At 50.3% G+C, this 17865-nt stretch overlaps 1 long non-coding RNA gene across 10 annotated transcripts in view; it reads left to right on the top strand.

Annotated features, from left to right (window-relative positions):
* LOC125330204 overlaps positions 1-16229 on the top strand; it is an 85672-nt gene extending 69443 nt beyond the window's left edge. For 6 of the 10 annotated variants that reach the window (XR_007205417.1, XR_007205415.1, XR_007205418.1 and 3 more), the window contains 4 exons: positions 2361-2464; positions 5485-5623; positions 6032-6186; positions 10981-16229. This is a non-coding gene — a long non-coding RNA (uncharacterized LOC125330204). Of the gene's footprint in view, positions 1-2360; positions 2465-5370; positions 5392-5484; positions 5624-6031; positions 6187-10980 lie in introns of all 10 variants that reach the window. The other 4 variants (XR_007205422.1, XR_007205420.1, XR_007205414.1 and 1 more) reach the window with 4 other exon arrangements.
* Positions 16230-17865: the final 1636 nt, after the last annotated feature.

The raw sequence follows: 17865 nt of genomic DNA on the forward strand, positions 1-17865 counted from the left end.
TGTCTCTACCTCAAACTCATCTCCTGGAGTCAGGCGATTAGATGAGACTCTTTTTCATCTAAGTGCTTTTTCTTTTGCTTTCTAATCTGTGGAGGGAAGCTGGCAGATATCATCTTTGAAGGTAAGGAAAATGGAGCCAACGTTTTGTATTCCAGAAATCTCATTATTTTCCCACTAATATGCTGATTTTGGATGCTTGGGGTTTGGCAGTGGTGCAAGGGTCATTGCTGAACAAAGCAGAAGCAGGTCCATCCTGGAGGAGCCTGTCTGGGTAAAATACGCATTTTCTACGGGTGGAAAACATGAGTTCTCTGGGTCATGTCAAGGAATGAGGCCTTGTGGGTAATTTCCCTTTGGCTCTGACTTGATGAAAGCTTTTACAAAAGGAAAAAAGTGTGTTTTAAGAAGTTACTCGATACTTATCTGTCCGGAGTGCTTTTCCCAGGCTGGATTTGGGGAGGGATTATCTCAGATTTTCATTTAGTTCTGAAATCCTGGGTATTGGTTTTATGAACTAAAACCCCTTCGCAGCAGGTTGCTTGTTCTGTCTTGTTGTTTTAGCTTGATGCCTAGGAAGGAATTTAAATTTCCTGAACGGATGGGGCCTGCGCCTCGCTGGGGTAAATCGGTGTCGTTCAAATATTTAAAGGCAGATGCATCAATACTGGCAGCTGAGGATCTGGCTTACTTTGATTAAAATCTGATCAAGATTACTCAGCCTTGCCAAGGGACTTGGATTACCAGTCTATAAAAAGAAGAAGAGGAGAGGAGAGGACATGAAATATAAAAATAATCCAATGAAGGACGTGAATCTAAACTCACTGCAAATTGAACAATAATGAAAACATCCTCCTTAAGCAGGTGGAGGGCAGCAGGGCTTGCAGGCAAGCAGGGGCTTGGAGCTGGGGTTGAGGTAGAAATACTGCCCTGGGGTTTCTCGTGGGCATGGCCTCATCTTTTAAAGGCAGATTTTTTTTTTCAAAGGAGGGCCTTTCTCATTAAAAAACCCCCAAGGAAGCGTTGTGGGAGGAGATGTGGGTGACAAATCCTTCGGAAAATCCTCGCCTCTGCTTCCTCAGGAGACCTGGGCTAGTGCCAAATCTCACTAGCAAAGGGGTGATTGAAGCTGAGGAACAGAAAATCAACTCTCTTACAGACTTCAGAATGTGAAATGTGCTTTTGTCTTTAGGGCTTCTTACAGGGCTTGAATTTCAACTCTTCTCTTCCATCCCAGCATTTTTTTCACCCTGGTTCTTCATTATCTTTTAAATGTAAAGCATATTCAAGGAATGTTACTATGCCATGGGATTAGGCTTGATAGGCAGTGACTGATGGGGACACTGCACCATCTCATTGCTTGCTGAGCCATTTCAGGAGTCTCTCCAACCATTTGGCACGTGTCTAGGTTTCCCAAGCTTTCTTATGCTTATGGCCTCCAAACCCTGGTCTAATGGGAAGTGTCCCTGCCCATGGCATGGGCTTGAAAGCAGATGATCTTAAGGTCCCTTCCAACCCCAGCCATGATTCCCTGTGCTCCTGTGAAGTGCCGTAGCTGTCAGTAGGGCAGGCACACTTGGGTCCTAAGCTTGTTGGTTTTTGAAGCCCCCAAATCCCTGAGGTCTGCAGATTTTTCCCTCCTCTTTATGGAGCATGCTGGCTTGCTGGGATGGGAAGCACATCCCTTGGTGATCTCTGTAGAAGACATGGGGGGAAGGAGATCTGCGGGGGTTGCAGGACTTGAGTGTCCTTTTGACAGGCCACAGTGAGCAGGATGCACAGAGAGCTGGCTGCTCTGAGACTGGAAGATGCTCTGACTCTGTCAGAGGACTCTGGGAGCCTGGAGAGTGGGGCTGAGTGGCCTCAAAATAGTCATGGAATCCCAGAAGGGTTGGGGTTGGGAGGGATCTTAAAGATCATCCAGTTCCAACCCCCCTGCCACGGGGGGGTGATGTGAAGTGACACATCTCAGGTTGCTGGAGGGAAGGCGAGGGGGTGGCTGTGGGACCTCCTGGGCAATTATTATACACATGGATGGTCAGTGCCACCGCCTGAACGCCCCGGCAGTGGTGCCAGTCTGTCCCGTTTTCCTTCATCGGAATTAGGGTCAGATGAGGATAAGATTGTGTTTTAATAAATATTTGTTAGCAAGTGCCTTCCCCTCCCCCCCTCCCCTCCGATATTGTTCATTTTCCTTGCAGTAACACGTGTGTTCAGCTTCTGTTGCTCCATGTGTCGTGCTCCGTTCCTCCATCTCACTCACAGCCACAGAGCAGGAGGAACACTGCCAAGGCTTTTTCTGGGAGTTTGCTCTGGTCCTGCTCCTTCCCTGGCGGTGCTCAACTGATGTGTTTTGTTTGCAGGGGGAATAAAATGCTCAGCTGTCAGCTCCTGAATGGACTGTCAGAAACCAAGGCAAGGAGCAGCCCCTCCTTCAGCTCTGTGTGCAGGTGCCCACACAGCCACGGTAAGTTTTGGGAGAGAAAAGTTGCTAAGCAGTAAATGTGACCTTCTCGCCCCGTTTTAAAAGATGTGAGGCTTTGCTTAAGGCATCCTTAGCATAAAGGTTCTTCCCCCCCAGCCTTTCTCAGGGTCTGCAAGTGGCTGTGATACCCTGTGAAGAGGCAGCCCTGTCTGAGGTGTGACTGTATTCTCACGGGGTGTGAAACCGTGTTTAAAAACGTTGATAATTGAAATGCACTGGTGAGCGTGGTTTTCAAACGCTTGCTTTCTTGCTGGAGACAGGATTATCCTTACCCAGACTAAGTGGCTGCAGGGAAGGTGGAGCTGCAGTGGTGCCTGGGCCGTGCCCTGGTTAACTCGAGGCTGAATTTCTGATGACTCAGAAGGGAGCCCGGCAGCCCCTCAGCTGTGTGCAGGTCTGAGGATCAGTGGTACTGTGCTTATGAACCCGCACTGCGTTGGGCAGGGCTGGCACCAAAAGTCACCTCAAGTCTCAAACTGCCTATAAAAGGAAGCAGCTGAGGGTTCCCAAGGGTCAGGTTTGCACAGGGCAATCACAGGCATGTTCCAGAGAAATAATAAGGTAGATGCTTATTATTTAATAAGAGGGTTCTTGCTGCTTGCTTCAGTTTCTTTCAGGCCATGAGAGGGAGCAGGGGAAATTGGAACCATCTGATGTACATTAGTAATGACAGATTAATGCTGTGCATGAACAGGGGCTTTATTACTGCAGGAGCTGGTGATACTGAGTATCTTATACTTTCTGATTTATAATTCCTTCCTGATCTGGAGTCTTTGGCCAAAAATCTTTGTACACAAAGCCTGAGGAATATTTCATGGGAAAGCCCCTTTTCTTCATGGGACTTGCCTGCAAACCTTTGCTGCCAGGTCACAGCAGCTTCCGAGCACTCGGCCACCAGAGTGGCCAGAATGGCACGGGGTTGGTAAGCAGTGGGCAGTAGTTTGTGTAGCTCTACAACCCACACCTGTGCCTGCAGCACCCTGGCCTGCAGAGCCTCTGTGCTCGCTCAAGAGGTGTTTCACCTCAGCTCTGGCTCTTCAGGTTGTTCTCTGAGCCGTGCTTAACCCTCTGTCCCTGGATTTCTTCTCTCTAACAACTGGACAGGGCAGCTGCCCACGCTCTGTTGTAACACCCTTCCTTCTTGCCTTTTTTCCCTGGCAAAAGAGGGTTAATGTGGTTTTGGCTCCTTTTTGCCCACCCCTAATAACTTGATGGCCGATTGCAGCCCTGTGTGCCAGAGACCTTGAAGATAACGAGTTCCTACTAGCTTGATATAAATAGATGGCCAGGGAGAAGGCTTTATCTTTGCCCCCCTCTGCCAAAGGAGTTCAGTCCTTATCAGTGCAAGAGCATCTGTGTGTGAGAGAATGAGGAAGAGAGATGTCATGAATGCCTGGGGGGAAAACTGTTCTTGGAGACAGTACCCTACTGCATCCTGGAGAGTCCCACTGCCATGCGCAGCTCCGTGGGAAATGGAAGTACTGCTGGCCCTGCTAGGGGCTGAGCACTGTGTGAGGCTTTCTGTTGTTTGTTTTCCCTGCAGCCTTGCATCAGAGACTAGAAGGAGTGATGCGTGTGGTGTTGCCAGCCCGACTGGGCAGGAAGCACAGGGGCAGGAGCTTGGTACTGGAGCAAAGGGTTGCAGCCTGATTCCCAGGGGGATGAGGCTGTTTTAGCCTCTGGCTGGTTGATGGGGCATCTTTCTCCTGCAGCAGCACTTGTTTTCCCTGGGGAACAGCCCCTGTTTCTAGGATGGTCCTCCAGCTCATCACCCAGCTCCCTTCCTGCCCTCTTTGCCTTTTGCAGAAAGCTGTTTAATCAAGGGTGTATCAAAATCCATCTGTCTACACTGGTGTCAACAACTTGGCTTCAGGGACATTTTAAATCATTTTCTAACTGCATTCTGTAATGGATTTTGTTGCTGAGAGAATGGAAAGCAGGGCAGCAAAGGTGTTTTAATTACATCTGATGGTGGCATCTCGCAGACCTGCCCTGTCGGTTGTTCTGGCACAGCACCATTTAGAGCCTGCTTTTGCCAGCACAGGCACGTTAGCCTGGGGGGGGTGGTACTGATCACAGAGGAAATCATTGCTATTTTACTACTGACATCATCTTGGAGCTGTGTCTTCTTTCTTTACCTTGCTTTTGTGACACCAGCTTCTCCCGCTTTGGAGGATTCCAGTCCTATATCATGTCATTTGGAAGCAGTGAAAACCAGACACCTGCCCTAGTGTATGCGCTTCATACTGGGATAGAGCAGAAGTGCTCTGTTTGCTCTGAAGAGAAGCTGTGTTGCTGCAAGGGAAATGTCCCTCTGAACCCTTTCCCCAGCCCACATCTTGGTTTCACAGCCTGTCAACATAAAAACAGCTTCCCTTTTTCTGAGTCAAGCAGGGGAAGATTGAAATGCTGTCTCCAGCAAGACAGTTTGGGGGAAGAAGGAGGGAACGTGACAGGGAAAGGCTGTTGGTCTCGCCAGGCTGAAACACCCTTGTCAGACCCATGGGACTGGATCAGCAGGTGGAGTAAGTCCTGGACAAGCAGGGGTGTATTAGATGCAGTTAAGCACAATTTTGGAAGTGCTTGCTCACCACACAAGTACATGTGGAAGTGCCAAGAACTATGGTATCTGTACACATTTGAGGTGTATTTTCACTGACACTCAGAGCTCGTGGTCTCTGCAACGATGCCTGCGTGTTTTCTGGAGCATTCCGCAGGTAGCAGCTCCCAGTGCCCATACTTTGACTCGCCATTTCAAACTGCTTAACAGGCAGAAACTGTTTGAATCTAACCTGGGGTTTGGAGGAATGAGAGTCCGAGGAGGAGGAGGGCAGAGCTGATGTCATTTTTCTACATGAGTGCTAATATTGCTTCCATTCTTTCCGAAGCTTCTGGCTCTGATTTAATAGGTAACTCAATCCTCAATATCCACAATTTTTCAATGTTGGAGTGTGTTTGTGTTCCTGACAACACTCATCTGTGTCATTTCCTCCTCTTAATAGTTATAACCTCAGCTGCAGATTAGAAGTGCTTTGTTTGTGATTCCTGGGTGCTCTGCACTTTGATGCATCGTCTCCCGACAGACGCAGGGCAAGCTCCGCTCCTCCCGCCTGGCCTAGGCTGCAATGATGGATTAAGTGGGTAAGTAATAGAGTGGTAATGAGATAACCACTGACATCGAGCATTAACGTGGGAATAAATGAAGTTACCATCCAGAACTAATGGCCTGAACTATCACTGGGTTGTAATTAATGAATGTGGTGGCTGAGATTTACAAGGGTATTTTAGGATGCTCCTTGCATGCAGCTTTGGGTTTTATGGCTTGGTTGGAGAGAAGTCAGTTAATGCCAAGAACCTAATGAATGGGCAGAAGCTGTTCCTTGTCAGTTTGTAGTGCCCTTTTCGTGGAAGAGGCCAGAATGGCACACGTGAAATATCTGCCTTCTCATTACTTCAGGGACTGGAAGAGGGTAGGATGCTGTGGCCTCTTGGTCTCTCAACCTTTTAGTGCAAGACATCTTGCAGGTCTCGTTTCTTCTGTTTTATTAGGGCAGAGTAGCAGGAGTCCTGGTGGAGGCAGTCCCTCTGACATGAATCCATGGATGATTTCACTTGTATGTACAGGAGATGGCCATTGGCGTGGATTCTCCACCCAGGACCTCTGAACTGAGCAATGACAAGCTGCCCTATTCTGCCCCTTGAAGGTAGGACATCTGGTTCCTTCTTCAGGTCTTCTCCTTCTTGCTGCTCTGGCTCTGTCTCCTGCATGTCACCCCTTCCCTCATCCTGCTCTGGTGTCTATCCAATCCAGCTGCCTGTACCTCGTGCAGGAGTTTCCTGGAGCAGGAATTGAGGTGTCCGTGCCCAGGGGGCTTTGTCTGGTGACCAAGCCCTCCCTGCTCACCCAGCTTCCTCGGCGTGTGACCCTGCTTAAAGCTTCTCAGACGTGTAAGAAACATTTCAGAGGTGGTTGCTAGGCTGATGCAGGAAACACAGCAGAGCAGTCAAAATTCTTCATGATAATTGGTGGGAATACTCCAGCCACCTCACTGCTGCCTTCCTCATCTTTCCATGGCAACCCTCCCTCTACAGCAGCCCAGGTGCTCGTGGTTGGATAGAGTAGGAGGTTTTGAGTCCTCTGTCTTCCAAATCACCCCTTGGAGCATGGAGGGAACATCTGTACTTTTAAAGTATGGGCATCATATGATACAACAAATAACTTCACTCGCTCTAACTACGGCCCTTTTTTATGCTGGCAGAGACAGAAAACTTTGGCAACTCGCCTGAATCAGACCCTTGCATTTCTTTGGTGGAAAGAGCTGTTACCTAGTTCTTTAGAGGGGAGAGGAAGGTGCTGAAAGACCTGAGTGTTTCCTCTTCCTTCCCGTGGTCTGAGCCACCACACCTCTCTGTGCTGGAGAGAGGAGTGGGACCACACTCAGCATCTGGTGAGCAAAGGGAAGGACAATCTTTTTCTCTCTGGATGGAGCTGTGATGTCTCCTGCAGGAAGCCAGGATGGTGGCTGGAAGGAGCGGAGATGAGAGAGAGAGGTCAGGCATTGCCTCATCCTCCCTTCTGCTCCCTGCTGTAAACAAGGGTGTGTGGGACACAAGACAACACAAACAGGGAAACTGCCTGTTGGATGATGCCCAGCTCTGCCAGCATGGCCCGAGTTGGGCATTGCAGAGCAGAGGCATCTTCCTGCTCCCCACTTCTCTGAAACATTCTCCATGCACGTTCTAGCACCATTATCTCTTTCCAGATCTGTTTTACAGGCATTTTTAATGATTCCAGGGGAAAATGAGGCTCAACTGGCCACTGGCAAACACACCCTAGAGCTTCCCAGACTTGGGGAGGTTGCCACTTTGTCTGGAAACATTACTTATCCTTGGTGCCGGCTCTGTAGTTCCTTTCCACATTGAAAAGGAGGAGGAGGAAGTTTCCATTAGGCTCAGAAGGTTCCTTTCCCTGCTGAGCAGGAGGAAGAAATTTCCACTTGCTGGACCAGCACAAGCCAAGACCCAAACTGGACAAAGAATGGGGGGTGTATTCAGGGATATGTAAATGCTTCTGCCCCAGCCTTGGGGAGTTTATTGCCCTCCACACAGTGCACAACGTGGCTGTCATTGCTGAGCAGCCCAGGCAGGCTGTTAAATGACAAGGGAAAATTACCCAGCCTGTTCTCCAGAAGGCAAGTGAGTAGGAATTTTCCTCCAACTGGTTCAGGACAAAGTTAATGTAGGGAGAGCCATTAAAATTAATGCTGGTAAACAAGGATAAAAACCAGCAGGGTTGTAACAAAATTTGGACCAGATTGGGTTTCCCAGCTGTCGTGCTGCACACTGTCTGTCTTAAAGGCAGGGGGTGGAGAGAGGGGGTAAGCTGAGCTCAAAAAAATCTTGCTGGAGGGGGCTGTGGGGTTGGGGTTGGGGCATCTGGGCTCAGTTGGCACCAACTTTGTGGTCCAGCCCTCTAATGCCCTTTGGGCTGGCTGTCTTTTTCTGGGAAGCAGTGATGCTGTTTTTTCTGCTGGTCATTACATGTTTTATCTATTCATGTGATTCCTCTGCTGTTCTCCAGAGGCTGCCCTCCCCGTTCAAGCCCTGCTTTAGGGCTCTGGGAATGTGTCCACACGGCTGCTGGCTGCAGATGTTTTGTGTGAGCTGGTTTGGGAGCAGATTTTGGGCTGTTGGGGCAATGACTTGCTCCAAGAAACTTAGGATAAGTTCAGATGGGAAAGGTGTAAAGAGGCAATTACTCTCTCCATTTTGACTGCTCCAGTGGGAATAGGAGCATGCCCAGTTTGGGCAGAGTGAGGTCCACTGTACTGGGAGGAAGGTTTGATTCCCAGTCTCGTACTGGTGGTGGGTTCAGGCAAAATGAGGCCCAGAGCATGTCAGGGAACATACCTGGCACAGGAGCTGGGTGTTACTACTGTCTCCTAGGTAAACAGCTTTTTCCAACCCCACAGCATGCCAACATGAGCCAGGCAACTTCTCCAGAACTCCTGGCACTGGATGTTCAGCTGGCTTAACACAGTTTGGAATAAGTCAAATCTAGGATAACCAAGCCAAAATTTCTAGCCCCAGAACAGAAGTAATGCCCCGAATTTTCAGGTACCTCTGATGGCACCGGTGAGAAGGGAGAGGTACAGAAGCAGTCAGCCACTTTCTTGCAGTGCCTGAGGGAGTTGGATTGTGTGTTTGGAAAAAAAGAAGTCAAGAGTCTGAGCACCACCGTCTTCAGCACAGATGCCAACATCTGTAGAAAACTTTCCACTCCACCAGTCAGTGAAAACAACAGCAGAAATATCCTTTAATTCCTCAAAAAGTGTCATATCCCTTGTATATCTTCCTAATGATGCTGTGCTTGCTCAGATCTCAGTGGTTTTGGTGGTCCTGGGTGGTCAGGTCTTGCAGGTTGGGTGGGTTCTGGAATCTCCATGCAGCAGCTCCCAAAGCCAAGTGAAGCTGCTGAGAATAAGGAGCTGTGGTGCCTCCAGCCCAGTGCAGGGAACTAGAGCTGGATGTCTGAGGTTATCCTCTGTGAAGAGATGGCAGAGAGTCTGGACAGCTCATGCCTCCTGCTGGAATGGAAAGCAGTGTGGAGAGAGGCCCAACACACGTGTCTTCTTTTGGAACTCTCATCCCTGTGGGAATCCACAGGCTGCCTCTGTGGGGAGGCCTCAGCCCCTTTTTCACCAGTCAAGCTGCTGTCAGGTTGGTGTGTCAGAGGTGGAGAGCTCGCTTTTGTTTTTCATGAGACCTCACCAAAGAATCAGGGTGACAGAATTATTTTTTTGGAAGTAACTATGTGAAACATTTTTTTTTAATTTGGATTATTTGAAAACTAAAACTGTTCATGGGTTTTAAAATTCATGTCCCCTCCAGGTTGCTTTACTTTGTTTTGTTTCTTATTCCCTCTCTCTTATTCCTCAGAGGGAACCATCCAAACCTACACAGTGTGTTATTTCTTCGAGAAATGCAATCGTTTTGCAGTCAAACCTGGGCTGGAAGTGCTTCTGGTGATTCATTTGTCTGAGAAATTTAAAAAGGATTGGATGGAACGGGAACCAGGCTGGTTTAGGGAGAGTTTTCTTGTGTGTGAAGACCTACTTTAGCGGGGGAGTTCTTTTAAAAGCTTTTTATTGGAAAAAGAAGTTTTTATAGGCTTTGTTTGGGAGACTTGGGCTCCAGCCATTCTTCTCTTGCAGCTTTTTGTATGGTACTAAGATCTGCAGCCTGGCTATCTCAGTTCTTGCTTCCCACGCCTGCTGCATTGCAGAGTTCTGTGATCCCAGTGCCTTGAGCCCTTTGTTCTTTAGGGTCACTGCTTCTGCAGGCTGGGATGGACGTGATGCCATTCTTGCCTTGACTGTACTTTGTCCTGCAAGTCTTTCCCAAACACAAATATCATATGGGTGCACAGCTGTGTGTTGAGGGCAGCAGGGCTCTCCTGCTATCACACGGTGAGGGGTCCAGGCCCTACGCTCATCTTCAGGGTCTGCTCAAGCTCCTCCTCAGCAAGAGCCTCTTCCTGAAGTTTCCCAGCATCCAGCGAGGTTCAGAGCCGGGCAGGAGGAAGGCAGATTCATGGCTGGTAACCACCACAAGCCGCCTGCAGAACACCTTTTCAGCCTTCAGTTTCCCCATCTCTAAGCCAAACATTTTCAAGTGGTGTGCTCTTTGGCTTTCTGTTCCCTCAGATAACAGGGACCTGTGGAAAACACCCAGGCAGTGGCTGAAATCAGAGGAGCTGGTTTGTCCCAGAGTAATCCCAAGAGTAATCCCGGTGTGTGGGGGCTGAGGCTATTCTTATCATCTCCATGAGATGTCCCAGAGTTAGCTTGATTGGAGGCAAGGAATACCACGGAAATAGGGCTGGGTGGAGAGGCTTGGGCAGTGGGCATGCTTTGCAGGGGTGAGGAGCAGTGGCAAGTGCCAGTCTGTCTGGAAATAGAGCAAGAAGTGGGCTGCATAGAGGAGACCACCGCTCCTTTAATGCCTGCTGTGAGAGCTGCCACCTCTGCTGCCTGGTGCTGGCCAGATCTGTGGTGTGACTGCTCATCTCCAGTCCCTGCCTTCTCTGTGCCCCACGTGCTGCTTTTCCTATAAATAGTCTGGCGGGAAGCAGAGCACGGAGCCACCACAGATGGCCCCCAGTTACACGTGCAGTCGTGTGTGAGATCCCAGATAGGAGCTGTCAATTCCTTGCCTCGAGCCACCCATGAAACCTCATTAAAAATGGTGTCCTCTTCCTTAACCCCCATCACCCCCTCGCCTCCCACTCCGACTCGCCTGCATTCAGGCACCCTTATTAAAAATGCACTTCTAAGCAAGGAGCGCTGACTTTCCCTTAATTGAGGCATAATAATTAGAGCATTAACACATTAGGAGGGTGAGACAGCATGTTTAGCTTTTGTGATTAATTATCTGAGGATTGTAATAAGTTGTTAAGACATTAATTACTCTGGCATGTTTATTGCTCTTTATTGCAGAACAGACACTTGGTAGCAGCAAGTGCTGGTTCATCTGGAAATAGAGTGAGAAGTGGTCAGAAGGGAGGAGACCACCTACCCATCCACAAAACAGTGAGCTGCTGCTGGTGGCAACAAGGTGGGGACATGCCTTGGTGGCCAAATAGGTTTACTTCTCACAGATGGGTATAGAAATGGTACCTGAATCCCTTAGGACAGTCCAGGGCCCGGAAAGTCCTTTCTGATCTTTTCGTCTGGGTTTTTCTCCTCTTTCAAATGAGGTGTTTTCCTCCTGATGCTTTGAGCTCCCCCTGATTTGGATCATTGTCTTGCCAAGTTCGGTTAGCATGGCTCGGTCTCTGTCTGGAACTTACCACAAGGGTTGCCTGTATTAAAGACAGGCTGAAGTTTGGAGTGTCAGCAGAGGCCAAGGAATGAACCAGGACTCCACTGGCCTCCCTCACCCCTCCATTGGATGAGTTTTCCTCTGGAGTTTGGGGAAGTAGGTTAGGGAAGGGGTTGGAGAGGTCTGGGCTGCTGTAGCCTCCTCTTTGCACAGGGAGCTCCTCTGTGTCCCCTGGACAGCTCCATGCGGGTCGGTCAGCTTGGGAGTGATGGCAGAGCTCGGGCCTGGAGGACGAGTGGTTCTTGTGTGCTCCCGAAACTCTGAGAAAGAGAAAAGACAATGTCATCAAAAAGACACATCATCAGATCAGCAGGATGGCGTGGTAGGCCTGTTCCCAGTCTTCTGCTCTTCCCATGAAATACTCATGCTCATGGACCCTCCCTGCCCAACCTCTCCCTGCAGTTACCCGGCTGGGAGCAACACGGGAGACGTGGCAGCAGCCCCAGCAACTGCCACAGATAAAGAAATTTGGGGATATTCTGAAAAACAAGAGGATGGGGAGGCCGTGGGAGCAATGTGTTGATGCCAGCTTCCTTTGGGACCCCTGGAACCCAATGTGTCCTGTCTCTAGGCTGTTCTGTGTCCTCATGTTATTGCAACACGTGCTTGTGTCTGATGGATGCAGGGGGCAGAGGGGGGAATCCTCTGTTGCCTCTTTTTAGAGTTAAAACACAAGATGATCCTGGTAAGTCTTTGTCCTGCCAGGACTGACCCGGGGGTCACTTTCCCTGTGGCTTCCACCAGCTCAAGCCAGTGTCACTGTCACTCAGTTGTGTGAATGGCTGGGGAGGAAAATTCCCTTCCCTGGGTATAATCTGGGATCTGTCCTGTGGCAGCTGAATGTCAGCCTGGCATTCCCTGCTCCGTGCCTGGGGACAAGGCAGGTCATGACTTACACATTTCATCATTACAAAGAGAACTTCCTCTAGATGTGGGCAATAAGACAGTGGCACTGACCTGTGATCCTGGCACTGAGCAGCGTTAATGACTCCCCTTTGCAGGTAATAAGCAGCAAATGTACACATTTTGGGGGCATCTGAATGTTTTTTTCTCCTTTTAAGACTACTGTCTTCCTAGGCCAGACTTAATTAGCAGACCTCATTATTTCCTGAAATGTAACTTGACTTCTATTGAGTGGGAATTGTTCAGTGGATGGGAAGCAGCAGAGCAGTGCTGCAATATTCATATTGTTTTAATTGCAACATTAACATTTCATGCCGCTCTTGGCACACTTTCAGGTGCGGCCCCTTAGCTCAATGCAACACTGTGAGAGGTTGGATCGGAACAATTAGGACAGAGTGACTGGATTTCTGGATTTTCTTTTTTTCTTTTCTTCTTCTACTCTAATGAACACAAGCTTGAATTCAGCCCCCATCCCTCCTTTTGTTGGGCAGAACAGGGAGTCACCACCCCTGGAGTGTAAATCCCTCTTTTTTTTTTTTTGAATAAAGGATGTGCTGTAGCACATGTTTAAATTGTCTTTTTGCAGAGCTGAAGCCCCACAGGTACAAGTGATACATGATCCACTAGGCTGAAGGCATCTCCTGGGACTTGACCTTTACCAGGTGAATCAGAGAAGTCCCAAAACGTGTCTGGCCAGCTGGGATAGTGTCACAAATGAGCTGGAGGGGAAAAAGGTTATTTGTCACTTCTCAGCTTCCTCCAGGGCTCTGGAATGCCCGAGGCTGGAAATGACACTGCGAACAGATAACGCCTGGGTTTTCAGTGCAGATCCTAAACGAGCACAGGAATCACCCTGCTCTATCCCCAAATGGCATATAGGGTTTGGCTTTCTCACAGAGGGGGCAGGCAACCCTGAAATGCCGGGCTCAGCCTTAGCAAGGTTGCATCACACTGGGTGATGTGAGAACTTTAATTGGCTCTAAAGGGAGAACAAGGAGGCTGGTGAGTCCCCTTCAGCCTTCAGAAGGAAGAAGAAGGGTTTCTGAGGATTCCTCTTTCCTGCTGGGGGAAGGACACCAATGCTGGTGCCTGCCAGCCCCGTGCTGGGGCTGGTGTGTGGGTCTGGTGGGCAGCAAGGCCCTGCGTGTGGGGGAACGGGCTCCCATCAGTCAACGCTCTGATGGGCAGCTTGATGTGTCAGTGATCCTGCTGAGAGCTCACTGGGCACTGCTTGGACTCTGGGCTGCCTTCCTGGCATTTCCTGGCAGCAGTCTGTGGATGAAACGTCTTTCTGGAAGGTGAAACCTCTGTCCATGCAGTGGAAAGGCAATGGGAGGAGTTGTGGGGGCGAGGGAGCTCCTCTGCCTGTCAGTTCTTCCCCTTGGAGCTGGGCATGTCACTTCCACTTTAGGCAGCAGCTGAACTCATCCATAAGTCTGGGAGGGCAATTAAGGCTGGAAATGCAGGAGGACCTCAGCTTGGTCTCTCAAAGAAGGACAAGGGAAGGGCACACATTCCATTTCCATGGGCTTTCCAAAGGCTAACGTGCCATCTTAGCTGGCTGGCTCTCCTATCAGCCAAACAGGCCTGAAACCTTCTCCTGTTGGTCCTGTGTGCAGTGGGATCCATGAAATCCCATCTTCTCTCGATGTACGGTTTGGGTTTGGAGTCTCTGGTGTCCAGTAAGTTTTTTGTGCTGAACGGAGCATCTCCCTTTCCTGGGATATTTATGGCATCTCTCCCACACAAATTGTCTGATGTCTAATAAGGGATGATACACTACAGTTTGGAAGGTGCTAATAATGTCTCCTCTGTTTGGTGGTCTGTTCCCATGAAATTTATAGACTCTGGCTGTCTCCAAGACCTCTGTTGCTCTGTCACATCAGCTTGAAATCTGTTTGCAGTGTCAGAAGTTGCTGGGGAGTGGGCAGAGGACAGACTGATGCAGCAGGATTGCATATGCTTTGCACTCCTTGGGAAATCAGGCTGAAAATGCACAGATCTGGGAACGGGGGCAGCTGTGGCTCGGGTCACGGAGTTGAGTGTTTGGGAAAGCCAATCTGGCTGTGTGGGAGGAAGGGGATGAGCCCCGAGCGCTCTGCCCCAGCCCCTGCTGCCGCTCCTCAGGCACGTTTGAGCTGCCTGGGGCGAGCAGCGAGTGCCGAGCGTGGCCTCTTGTGGGAAACAGCCCCCGCGGACGATAAACGAGCCAGCCCAGAGCTCCTGGCTGGTGTGAAGAATTGCCTGGCTAAAGGATAATGAATGCCACAGCAGGAGACAGAGCGTTTCTCTGAGGCCATTCATCCCCTTTATCACCCTGCTAACAAGCCCCAGAGCGACTTTAGAGAGACTTCTCCGGAGCAGCACCATCCCTCAGCCGCGCTGCTGGCTGGGTGCTGGGGGTCAGGGGTACAGCACAGTGCGGCAGGAAGCCACGGACCATCTCCCAGATAACAGCCCCGGGTTTGGGTCTCTGCTCTGGGACTGTGCCTTGGCTTTGCTTTGGCTGGCGTGAAGACCGTGCCCTCCTTCAGGCCGTGCATGGTGCCACCTGAGAGATCCAGATGTAAAAGCCAAGCATCCATCTTTTCTAAAGTACTTCTGGGCAGCACCTGCAGCACCCTTAGGAGGATTGCTCTATCCCAACTCCCAGCTTGCTTAAGATTTAAGATCTGTAAGATTTATACAAGACCCAAGAGGAGTTTGGGGCCGCCAGCACGTAGGTGAGTTGGTTCTGCTTCACTAGCAGCACAGCTGAGCCTGTGCGTGAGCCTTGTGTGAGGAGGAAAGGGCAGGAGTGATGTGCTCTTCATAAGAGCTAATAAAAGCTAATCCATCCCTTTGCTCCAAGACAGTAAGGAAGCATTAGTGGCTGGCTGAGTGCCTCCTCCACTGCGGCAGCGTGCTGGGTGCCTCTGCCTTCCCTGTGGCTGGGAGCAGAGCGTGTCCTCCCGTGGGGGGAAGGCATCTCTGGCAGAGCTGTGCCACCTGCAACTGCTCTCTGGAGCTGGCATGCCTCCTGGGAAGGAGAAACTGCCAGAGAACCCTCACAGGTGAGCCTGGAAATGAGGATGGACATCCCTTGGGCAGTCTGTCATGGCAGGCCTCAGCTCCAAGCAAGCACCTTGCCTCTGCTCCAGGACTTGGGCCATGGCTTGTGGGAGCGGAGGAGAGCATCAGCTCTGATTTGACTGGTGTGTATGAGACCCTCGGAAAGGCTGGAGCTGGCTGAGCCCCAGTAGGTGCCCAAGTAGGTTGGAATCCCTTCACCAAACAGCCTGTGTGCTCACCTGTGCACTGTGTGTGCAGGTACAAGCTGTGCCACCCTGCCAGAGCAATTTGTGTCTGGGGCACAGTGCACAGTGGGTGATCAAGTAGAACTAATTGCCAGTAATTGGAAGTTTTTTCTTTTTCATCCTGTGTGTTTTCTTAATTTCTCCTTCTTCTCCTCTTCCAGGTTTTGCTGTTGGGGGATGTATTTGGTGTGGTCCATGGTCAACACCCCACAACCAGTGCCACTGGGAGAAGGGAAAGCAAACAGGAGAGTTTATGCTGTGTTAGGGTGTCCTCAACAAATGCTGATAGTGGTTTTTTAGGGGCAAAAAAGAGCAGAAAAGCTGCAAAGCTTTGCAGGTGGAGGGCCTAGATAGACATGCCATGATAGACAATTGGGTGGTTCCAACGAGGGGAGAAACAGCAGGAGAGCAGCAGGTGGTGGGGGCGGTCTGGAGTGTGTTTGCAGAGCTGTGGAGCAGAGGAGAAAGTGTGTCATGGAGCCAGGTGTCTCCTTGAGTGCGAGCAGCACAACAGCAAAAGGATTGCAACCCTAATTTTTTCTCTCAATTTTTTTTTTTTTTTTTAATCAGGAGGTCTCCAAGCATTTTAAAAGGAAGCTAACATTGCAGATTGAAGGACTTCACATCTTGAGGCTTCAGTGACTAAGTTTGGAGCCAGCCAAAGGAACCTATGAGTGCTGAGCCTCTGTCACATGCTTTCCTCCCAAAAAGTCTGCACTCTAGACCTCGGCCTCTCTCCCAGACCCCTGTGCTGAGCAGCACTGATGGTGGGGAGTTCACTGGAGGCCAGTCATGTCCCATGGGCTGGCAGGAGGACCTGTTGCCTCCTGTGACCACTGCAATCAGCTGGACTGCCTCTGAGAGGGAGGATGCTGGCACGCCAAGTGGCCTTTCAAAGCGGGCTGGAATTCAAAGGGGTGCCCTCTGTTCCCAGTCCACGAGGCCCCTGTTCCTGCCCTGACCTCTCAGTGCTTTGGGAGGAGTTCACTCTCAGCCTAGAAACATCTGGTGCTTTTTCTTCTTTTGCCAGCACCATTAAATGTCGAGTTGAAGGGAAACACAATACATCACCTTCCTCACGGGCTGCCATTCAGCCAAGAGTAACAGAGATTAGCCTTCAATCACACGAGGGCTGGGGCTGAAAGAAACCTTCCCGAGGACACGCTGGAGAAACATTTTCATTAGCAGAGGAGAACGTGAGGAAGATGAAGTGGCCCTTCACCTCGGCTGCCAGGCCTCTCGCCTGCCTGCCGTTAACAGGATGGGGAAGCTCACTGCAGAGCTGGGGCTGGCTGCAGTGCTCTGAGTGCTGGCTGCAGCCAGCTGGGAGAGATGGGAGAGACAGCTGGGACACAGCAAAGCGGCGCTCTGATAGTCTGGCAGCAGTGGTCTTGGTTTTCCTCCAGCCTATGAGCTCTCACTGCTAGAAATACACTGTCTGTCTCACCTGCAAGGAGAAAGCCTGTGCTAGGGCACGTGCCTGAGTGGGTGCCCTGGCGTGGGCCAGGAGAACCATGTCCTTGGGTGATAAAGCCCATGGCTCCAGGAGGTATCACAGCCTCTGCCTCCTGCAATACGTTTTGCAAATCTAACAGCGCTGCCTTGGTGGTAGGAGAGGCTTTCTCTGCTCCAGGGAAAGCTGTTCCACAGCCCTTTGCTCCTACTCTGCATCCTCCCCAAGGCAGTTGAGGTGCCCAGGATTCACTTCTGCTGTTGATGTCTCCTTTGTGTTGATGAAACACCCCCTGGACCCCAGCTGGGTGCCTGGCACAGACCTGTCTGTCCCAGTTACTGGGAATTAACCAACAGGATCCCTTCAGCTCTGTCTGCCGTCCCCCACCACCTCGCCTCCCTGGGGCTGGCGTGCTCCTGACAAAGGCAGGCTCCATCTCTTTCACTCACAGCTGAAGGATGCCTTGCCTGGTCCTATCTTGCAGGTTGGAGGTAAATCATTTTAATTTGTGTGGCACGTTCCTTTGGGCGGAAGGTGGGGGAAGAAAAGAAAAAAAATCCAAAAGAAACCCTGGCCATTCTGGGTATTTTTAGTTGTTTGTGAAGGACCATTAATATCTCTCTCTTTTTTTTTTTTTAATTCCCTGCAGACTCTTCTCTCTCAGGGGCTGCCTGTGGTGCTGCATTAACATCATGTCTCCGTGGTGAAGGTAAGCTGGTTCTCAGCCTGAGACTGACTCAGAGGGAGCCCCATCTCTCCTCTCCCTACTCCCTGGGTGCCCACCACATGCACAGCCCTCTGAGAAGGGGCTCCCTGGCTGGGAGGGTGAAGGCTCAGAGATATTTATG

This window comes from Corvus hawaiiensis, chromosome 9, assembly GCF_020740725.1.
Source record: "Corvus hawaiiensis isolate bCorHaw1 chromosome 9, bCorHaw1.pri.cur, whole genome shotgun sequence".
NCBI classification, from domain to species: domain Eukaryota; kingdom Metazoa; phylum Chordata; class Aves; order Passeriformes; family Corvidae; genus Corvus; species Corvus hawaiiensis.